Raw genomic sequence first — 9,579 nt, 5'->3', positions numbered from 1 at the left:
CCCTCCTTAAAAATTTGGAAAACAGATCCTGTTTCTCCTTCGTGGACTCTTTTGCTCCACTTACGCATTTGTATCTCAATCTGCACATCTGCTTCCTCAGTTGGGCAAGAACGTCGTTGTTCAACCAAGATTCTGCCATGTACAATTTTTAAACGGCCTCGACACTCACTCCGTTCGGTATTCATGCACCAGCAGTTCATATAAGCATCACATTTTCTGTGTAACAGGTACCAATACTCAACCTTCAGAAGACACATCTTCCCTTTCGTTGCAGTTATTTTCATTACTCTCCATATATACACTGAAGCGTCAAAGAAACTGGTATAGGCATGTGCATTCAAATACAGAGATACATTAATAGGCAGAATACGGCGACGCGGTCGGCAGCGCGCATGCAAAACAACAAGTATCTGGCGCAATTGTTAGATCGGTTACTGCTACTACAATGGCAGGTTAACAAGAGTTAAGCGAGTTTAAACGTGGTGTTACAGTCGGCGCACGAGCGATGAGACACAGCGTCTCCGAGGTAGCAGTGAAGTGGGGATTTTCCCGTACGACCATTTCACGAGCGTACCGTGAATATCAGGAATCCGGTAAAACATCAAATCTCCGACACCGCTGCGGCCGGAGAAAGATCCTGCAAGAACGGGACCAACGACGAGTGAAGAGAATCGTTCAACGTGACAGAAGGGCAACACTTCCACAAATTGCAGCAGATTTCAGTGCTGGGCCATCAACAAGTGTCAGCGTGCGAACCATTCAACGAAACATCATCGATATGGGCTTTCGGAGACGAAGGCCCACTCGTGTAACCCTGATGGCTGCACGACACAAAGCTTTACGCCTCGCCCGGGCCCGTCAACACCGACGTTGGATTGTTGATGAGTGGAAACATGTTGCTTGGTCGGACGGGTTTCCTTTCCAATTGTATCGAGCAGATGGAAGTGTAGGGGAATGGAGACACCCCCACGAAACCATGGACTCCACATGTCAGCAGAGGACTGTTCAAGCTGGTGGAGGCTCTGTAATGGCTTGGGGCGTGTGCAGGTGGAGTGATATAGACGACTGATACGTCTAGATACGACTCTGACAGTTGACACCTATGTAAGCATCATATCTGATCACCTGCATCCACTCATGTCTATTGTGCATTCCAACGGACTTGGGCAGTTCCAGCAGGACAACGTGACACCCCACATGTCCAGAGTTGCTACAGAATGACTCCAGGAACACTCTTCTGAGTTTAAACACTTCCCCTGGTCACCAAACTCCTCCGACATGAACATTATTGAGCATATCTGCGGTGTCTTGCAACGTGCTGTTCAGAAGAGATCTCCACCCCGCGTACTCTTACGGGTTTATGGACAGCCCTGCAGGATTCATAGACTCAGTTCCCTCCAGCACTACTTCAGACATGAGTCGAGTCCATGCCACGTCGTGTGCGGCACTTCTGCGTACTCGCGGGGGCCCTCCACGATATTAGGCACGAGTACCAGTTTCTTTGGCTCTTCAGAGTAGAATTCAAGTAGCTTAGGCCTACGAAACTACACGGAAACAAATGCTGTCGACGAGGGCACTGCCACACTGGCGGTGACAACACATCCGCTGCTGGGAACGACGTATATCTCAGCGGTGGAGGAGTATCTGGTCAGAATACCCAGGGTACGAAAATGCTGTGTCACAAGTCCCACGGTACCTGAGGCATCTACAAAATGGTCGGAACCACCAAAGTCGGAAAGGATAGCCCACAGACCACAAGTCTTCGTGTAAAAGTGAAATCATTTTGACGTCTCACACTGTATGGAAGACGAAAAGACTTGTCTATCAACTTCCGTGGTCGTTCAGTTTGCAGCACGTAAGGCGAACATGGCGCTCAAAATAATTAACGTTCTCCTCAGGGAGAGAGAACCGGAGGGTTCGTTAGCCTGGATGTTACTTTGTTAATAAGACGTGTAAAGTTCTGCATTCATACAGACTAGTATGTGAATAAGGGACAGATTAAAGTGTTTGCAAGAATCAACTCCGAAACTGACTGAAAAAATTCTACTAACTATTTTCCATAACATGCCTTCATCAATCCCGAAAGTGAAACGACTTGCTGATTTACAAGAAAAAAACAAGATGAATGCTAGCATTGAATCTAATAACGTTTCTAGTCAGCGGTGTTCATTAACTTTATTTTTGAAACTCTGAAACCAGTTTCACGATGGAACTGTAATTACACTCACGTTCAGAAAAAAAAAGAACACCTTGACCGAGTAGAGATAGGACGTTGATACTCACAGGACAGGCACATTAATATGTTCTGAAGAAAGTACTGCCACGCGGGGTAGCCGTGCGGTCTGGTCCCATGGAATTTACCACAAATTTCCAAGCAAGTATTAGAATTTGAGCGATTTCGGCCCGCGGCTTGAAGGTTAACACCGATATCGCGGCGCAACACCACCTACCGGTAAAACAAGTCTGTGGCTCTCGTTGTCACTACAAACCGAAGGTAACGGATCAGTGTAACTTGAGCGGACGTGCAGAATGCGACGCAGATCTATGTGCGAACCGTGCCGTCAAATCAGTGAGTTTGATAGAGGGCGCATTATTGGGTTGAGAGAATGTGATGCAGCCATCCGAAAAATTGCTGCTCGTGTGGAACGATGTGTTTCGGCAGTGCAACGGGTGTGTGCAGAATAACCGGCTGCGGTGGCCGAGCAGTTCTAGGCGCTTCAGTCCCGAACCTCGAAACTGCTATGGTCGCAGGTTCGAATCCTGCCTCGGGCATGGATGTGTGTGATGTCCTTAGGTTGGTTAGATTTAAGTAGTTCTAAGTTCTAGGGGACCAATGACCTCAGATGTCAAGTCCCATAGTCCTCAGAGCCATTTGGACCATTTTTGTGTGCAGAATGGTTCACGGAAGGCCGCAGAACACGACGAGATGGGTCAGGTCGCACTACACAGACCACACCCCCGAGAAGATTGACACCTCATCCCAAAGGCATTGCACGACAGACCTGCGTCCTCCTCGGCTCTGGAACAGTGTAACAAACACATCGTACACTACCAGGGATGATAGTCCGTCGCCGTTGATTAAGAGATGGGTTACGTGCTCGTCGTCCACTTCTCCGTCTATCTTTGACGAATGTGCAGAAACACGATAGACGGCAATGGTGTATGGAACGACGTCACTGCTGACACGAATGGCATCACATAGTGTTTCCGGACGAATCCAGGCTCTGTTTGTTTGAAAATGATGGCCGCATTTTGGTTCGCCACAGACAGGAGGAGAGCCATCACAGTTATTCTATTCGCACAAGACATACAGCGCCAGCTCAAGGCCTTATGGTGCTGGGTGCTATTGAGTACAACCACAAATCACAGTTGGTGCGTGTCCAAGGCATTGTGACCAGTGTGACCTTCGTCAATGACATCCTGCGAACCATAGCCATACACCTTCTGCACAACATTCCAGACGGCATTTTTCAGCAAGGCAATGCACGACCACGTTTTGCTACCCCTACAACGTGCATTTTAGGTGTCACAGGATGTCAACCTTTTGCACTGGCCCGTCATAACATTAGACTTGTCGCCAATTGGAAATGTGTGGGATATGGCGAAGCGACAGGTGCAGCGCTATGGCCCAGTGCCATCCACCACAGATGAACTTTGGAACCAGGTGGATGCAGCATGGATGGCTATACTACAAGACGCCACTCGCGCCTTATATGCGTCGATGCCATCACGCATGGAACAAGTTACCAGGGTCCATGGCGGACCCTGTGCCTACTAAGCAACAGGACACACTCTAAACCGAAGTGACTGAAATGCTAATCATTTCTACAGAACATACTAATGTACATGCCCTGTGAATACGAATATCGTATTTCTAGGCGTTTGAGGTGTTCTTGGGTAGGGTTGGGTTGGGTTGTGTTGGGGGAAGAGACCAAACTGCGAGGTCATCGGTCTCATCAGATTAGGGAAGGAAACCGGCCGTGCCCTTTCAAAGGAACCATCCCGGCATTTGCCTGGAGCGATCTAGGGAAATCACGGAAAACCTAAATCAGGATGGCCGGACGCGGGATTGAACCGTCGTCCTCCCGAATGCGAGTCCAGTGCGCCACCTCGCTCGGTTTGAGGTGTTCTGTTTCTTTCTTTACATGAGTGTACAAATAGTGGGTGGCCATTCTAGCAGGCAAATCAAGTCAGCAGCTCATTTTTCTTATGTCCTATGAATAAATGCTGTCTCAAAATGCCACGCATTAATGTCGGTAAATTTTTTTGAAATGATATGACGAGAAACGTAACATTTGTGGATAAAGATTTAATTGAAGACGTTATTGGTTGAAAAAGAAGTGTCCTAAAAGAGTTAGTTAGTAAATTGTCTTTTATATTTTATAGAAGGCAGAAAGTATGTTGCCTTTTAATTGTTTTGCAGATGTGTCAGTCTTTCCATGCTTTTGATTCTGAGTGATATTTGGTTTCAGCAGATGATCGATGTGTTTTGAATATTTATTCGTATTTGCGTGTTTGATGCTTAATTTGGAAATTATTCATAATGACAACTCACCCCTGAGAGAGAGAAAGAGAGAGAGAGCGTGAAAGAGAGAGCACTTTCATATATATTACAAAACATACTTCTATTACTTTAGTAATGAAGTTCCAGAACCATTAAAATACGCCAAGGCGAAAGAAATATATGTCAGCAAACGAATCAGCTTTTCAGCAACATTACTTATCGTAACTCCATGCTCATACCTACTACACCGCGATGAACTTCCTAAATTTCGGCCTTTGTGCTGTAAGTTTCATCTCATGAAGTCTTTAACCGCCGATACATCATTATTTGACATTTATTTACAACAAATCGTACCAAGAATAACGAGTTTTTAGAAATGTTCAATGTTCTGTTGCCTTGAAACGGCATACATTCATAATGTACAAGTTACAATAAGAGAACCATCAACTAAGGAATCCAATAAGGTTTTTCCCAGGTACCCCTCATCGAACGGACCGCTAACGAAAATCGACAGCGGCTACTGCGGCCTTCGATGAGTGTGGAGCTCACGAGAAATACGGGCCATGCAACGAAATTGTGACGTCACACTACTCTGCTTGTCCGCCACAAATCGCGAACGCCTGACTTCGTGCAGGACCCACGGGAATCAATATGTAATGGGAAAGCTACCCACTAGAGGTCTTCACTTTGTCGTGTGCTATCGAGAGCTTGCCTGCATTCAAAGGCGCTATCAAGAATTAAACTCGTCTGAAATACACTGAAGCGCCAAAGAAACTCGTATAGGCATGCGGATTCAAACACAGAGATATGTAAACAGGCAGAATACGTCGCTGCGGTTGGCAACGCCTATATATGACAACAAGTGCCTGGCCCAGTCTTTAGATAGGTTACTGCTGCTACAATGACAGGTAATCAAGATTTCAGTGGGTTTGAATGTGCTGTAATAGCCCGCGCACGAGCGATGGGACACAGCATCACCGAGGTAGCGATGAAGTGGGGACTTTCCCGAACGACCATTTCACGAGTGTACCGTGAATATCAGGGAACCGGTAAAACATCAACTTTCCGACATCGCTGCGGCCGGTAAAAGATCCTGCAAGAACGGGACCAACGACGACTGTAAAGAATTGTTCAACGTGACAGAAGAGGAACCCTTTTGCAAATTGCTGCAAATTTCAATGCTGGGCCATTAACAAGTGTCAGCGTGCGAACCATCCAACGGAACATCATCGGTATGGGCTCTCGGAGCCGAAGTCCCACTCCTGTACCCAGGATGTCTGCACGACACAAAGCTTTACACTTCGCCTAGGCCCGTCAACAAGGACATAGGACTGTTGATGACTGCAAACACGTTGCCTGGTCGAATGAGTCTCGTTTCAGATTGTATCGAGCGGATGGACGTGTACAAGTATGGAGACAACCTCATGAATCCATGGACGCTGCATGTCAGCAGGGGCTATTCAACGATGGAGGCTCTGTAGCAGTGTGGGGCGTGTGCTGTTAGAGTGATATGGGACCCCTGATACGTCTAGATAAGACTTTGAGATGTGACACGTACGTAAGCATCCTGTCTGATCACCTGCATCCATTCGCGTCCATTTTGCATTCCGACAGACTTGGACAATTCCAGAAGGACAATGCGACACTCCGCACGCCCAGAATTGCTATAGAGAGGCTCCAGAAACACTCTTCTGGGTTTAAACATTTCCACTGCCTACCAGACTCCTCAGATGCGAACATTATTGAGAGCCGGCCGGAGTGGCCGAGCGGTTCTAGGCGCTACAGTCTGGAAGCGCGCGACCGCTGCGGTCGCAGGTTCGAATCCTGCCTCGGGCATGGATGTTTGTGATGTCCTTAGGTTAGTTAGGTTTAAGTAGTTCTAAGTTCTAGGGGACTGATGACCTCAGCAGTTGAGTCCCATAGTGCTCAGAGCCATTTGAACCCAAACATTATTGAGCATATATGGGATGCCATACAACGTTTTGTTTAGACGAGATCTCCGCCCTCTCGTACTCTTACAGATTTATGGACAGCCCTGAGGATTAATGGTGTCAGTTCCCTCCAGCACCGCCGGCCGCGGTGGCCGTGCGGTTCTGGCGCTGCAGTCCGGAACCGCGGGGCTGCTACGGTCGCATTCGAATCCTGCTTCGGGCATGGGTGTGTGTGATGTCCTTAGGTTAGTTAGGTTTAAGTAGTTCTAAGTTCTAGGGGACTTATGACCTAAGATGTTGAGTCCCATAGTGCTCAGAGCCATTTGAACCATTTGAACCCTCCAGCACCACTTCAGACGTTAGTCGAGTCCATGCCACGTCGTGTTGCTTCAGTTCTACGTGCTCGCAGTGGCTCTACACGATATTAGGCAGGTGTACCAGTTTCTTTGGCTCTTCAGTGTAGTTATTCGCTCCCCGCCGGAGACAGCTGCTAGTACACGTGAGACCTGTGATGTCACGTGCTGCGACCTGCGCGCCACGCCCTCGGTTAACTACGTGTGATGTCAAAACGATGTAATGTGTGCTCGACGCCTGGTCGTTTGTAGGGGTTACCCGGTCAAAAATCCCACGTAGGCAAACATTTGTAGGGGCTGAGATGGGAGGGGGAAAAGGAAAGTACCCGTTGTACCTTCTCGGCTGAGCATCCAACGTGACAGCCGTTATCACGCTGTGGGCAGCTGCCCGCCAAGGCCGCTTCCGGGCTGCCATTGACCGGCGCGCTGGATGTAATTGCAGAGCGGCGAACAGGTAGTGGTAGACCCACCTGCCGAGGAGTGTCGGCTGCTCAAGGCCGCGACCCGTTATAAGGTGGCGGCTTGGCCGGGTTGGGCGTGCCGCCGACGTTATATATACACACCAATCCGACGCGGCGGCCGGGCTCACTACGGCGACATTCGAGCAAATATGCATACTCGCATGGTAATGAGAGTCTCCGGGAGGCACCGCAGCAAGTTTGGTGGCAGAGGGCGAACGGAGCGCTGCGGCGGAACCCAGTTCCGGCGTCGCAGAGAGAAGGCGGGAGAGACAACATAGAAACAGTACAAGGGATAGAGAAAGAAAAATAATACGAACGCCTGTGTAATAACACAGCTCAAAGAACACCTGCCGTACATTCCTTTGGTAATGGAGTGTGACAACTAGCAGGTGATAACCTGCAACTTGTTCATAACTTTAGACTGTAGTAACTATAAAACGTAACTTACTCTGAGGTGACAAAAGTCATGGGATACCTCCTGACATCGTCTCGGACCTCCTGTTGCCCGGCGTATTGCAACAACTCGACGTCGCACGGATTCAACAAGTCTTCGGAGGTCCCCCGCAGAAATGTTGAGCCATGCTCCCTCTAAAGCCGTCCATAATTGTGAAATTGTTGCCAGTGCAGGATACTGTGCACGAACTGACCTCTCAGTTACGTTCCATAAACGTTCGATGGGACTCATGTTAGGCGATTTGGATGGCCAAATCATTCGCTCGAACTGTTCAGAATTTGCTTCAAACCAATAGTAAACAATTGTGTCTCTGTGACGTGGTACACTGTCATCCATAAAAATTCCATCGTTATTTCGGAACGTGCAGTACATCATTGGCTGCAAATGATCTTCAAGTAGCCGATCATAACCATCTGCAGTCAATGATCGGTAAAGGACCCAGTTCGCCGGCCGGGGCGGCCGAGCGGTTCTAGGTGCTACAGTTTGGAACCTCGCGACCTCTACGGTCGCAGGTTCGAATCCTGCCTCGGACATGGATGTGTGTGATGTCCTTAGGTTAGTTAGGTTTAAGTAGTTCTAAGTTCTAGGGGACTGATGGCCTCAGAAGTTAAGTCCCATAGTGCTCAGAGCCATTTCAATCATTTCGAACCCAGTTCATACAATGTAAACACAGTCCACGTCATTGTGGAGCCACCACAAACTTGCCTGGTTGACAAATTGCATCCATGGCTTCGTGGGGTCTGCGCCATACTTGAACTCTATGATCAACTCTTACCAACTGAAATCGGGACTCATCTGACCAGACCATGGTTTTCCAATTGTCTGGGGTCCAACGGATACGGTCGCGAGATCAGGAGAGTCGCTGCAGGACATGTCGTCCTGTTAGCAAAGGCACTTGCGTCTGCTGCCACAGCCCATTAACGCCAAATTTCCCCGCACCGTCGTAACGGATACGTTTATCGTACGTCCCACATAAATTTTTGCTGTTATTTCACGCAGCGTTGCTTGTCTGTTAGCTCAGACAACTCTACACAAACGCAGCTGCTCTCGGTCGTTAAGTGAAGGCTCTCGGCCACTGCATTGTAATGCCTGAAATTTGGTATTCTCGGCACACTCTTGACACTGTGGATCTCGGAATACTGAATTCCCTGACGATTTCCAAAATGAAATGTCCCATGCGTCTAGCTCTAACTACCATACAGCATTCAAAGTCTGTTAATTCCCCTCGTGCGGGCATAATCACGTCGGAAACCTTTTCACGTGACACCTGACTACAAATAACAGCTCCGCCAATGCACTTATCTTTTGTACCTCCCGTACACAATACTACGGCCATCTGTATATGTTCATATCGTCCCACCATGACTTTTCTTTTCACCTCAGTCCACCACAATAATTGGTTTTCAACTTGTGGCAAGATAATTTATATAGTTTTTTATTTTATTTTCCAGACTTGACGAAAAATTTGGACGTCGGAGAAGAAAACTCAGTGTGTAGCCTGGTTCGTAGAGACAAGGTCAGATACCCAAGTACAGCGAAACTGTCGGACACAGTGTGGTGGGAAACCTCTGTCCACATCCGTTATAAGGGCTGTACGAACGTCAGTTATGGAAACAGGTAGTGTTCTCTACAAACGGGGAACAGATCTCCCATCTGTTTCATGTGCCAATTTGTACAGACTGCGACAGGCGTCTTCAAAGAGTCTGACAAAATAGGTGTCAGAGAGTTGAAATGCCATGATCAACAGTGCACAAAATCTTAAAAGAGATCACCAGCATCTCTTTTATGCATTAAGCCGACAGAGAAAACCTCAGTTCGAACAATTTGTAGTGGATATGCTCGTGAAAACTGATGCGAACAGTTACTTCTTAGAAAA

This window comes from Schistocerca serialis, chromosome 6 (assembly GCF_023864345.2).
Source record: "Schistocerca serialis cubense isolate TAMUIC-IGC-003099 chromosome 6, iqSchSeri2.2, whole genome shotgun sequence".
Lineage (NCBI taxonomy): Eukaryota > Metazoa > Arthropoda > Insecta > Orthoptera > Acrididae > Schistocerca > Schistocerca serialis.
Note: the sequence above shows the minus strand (reverse complement) of the source record.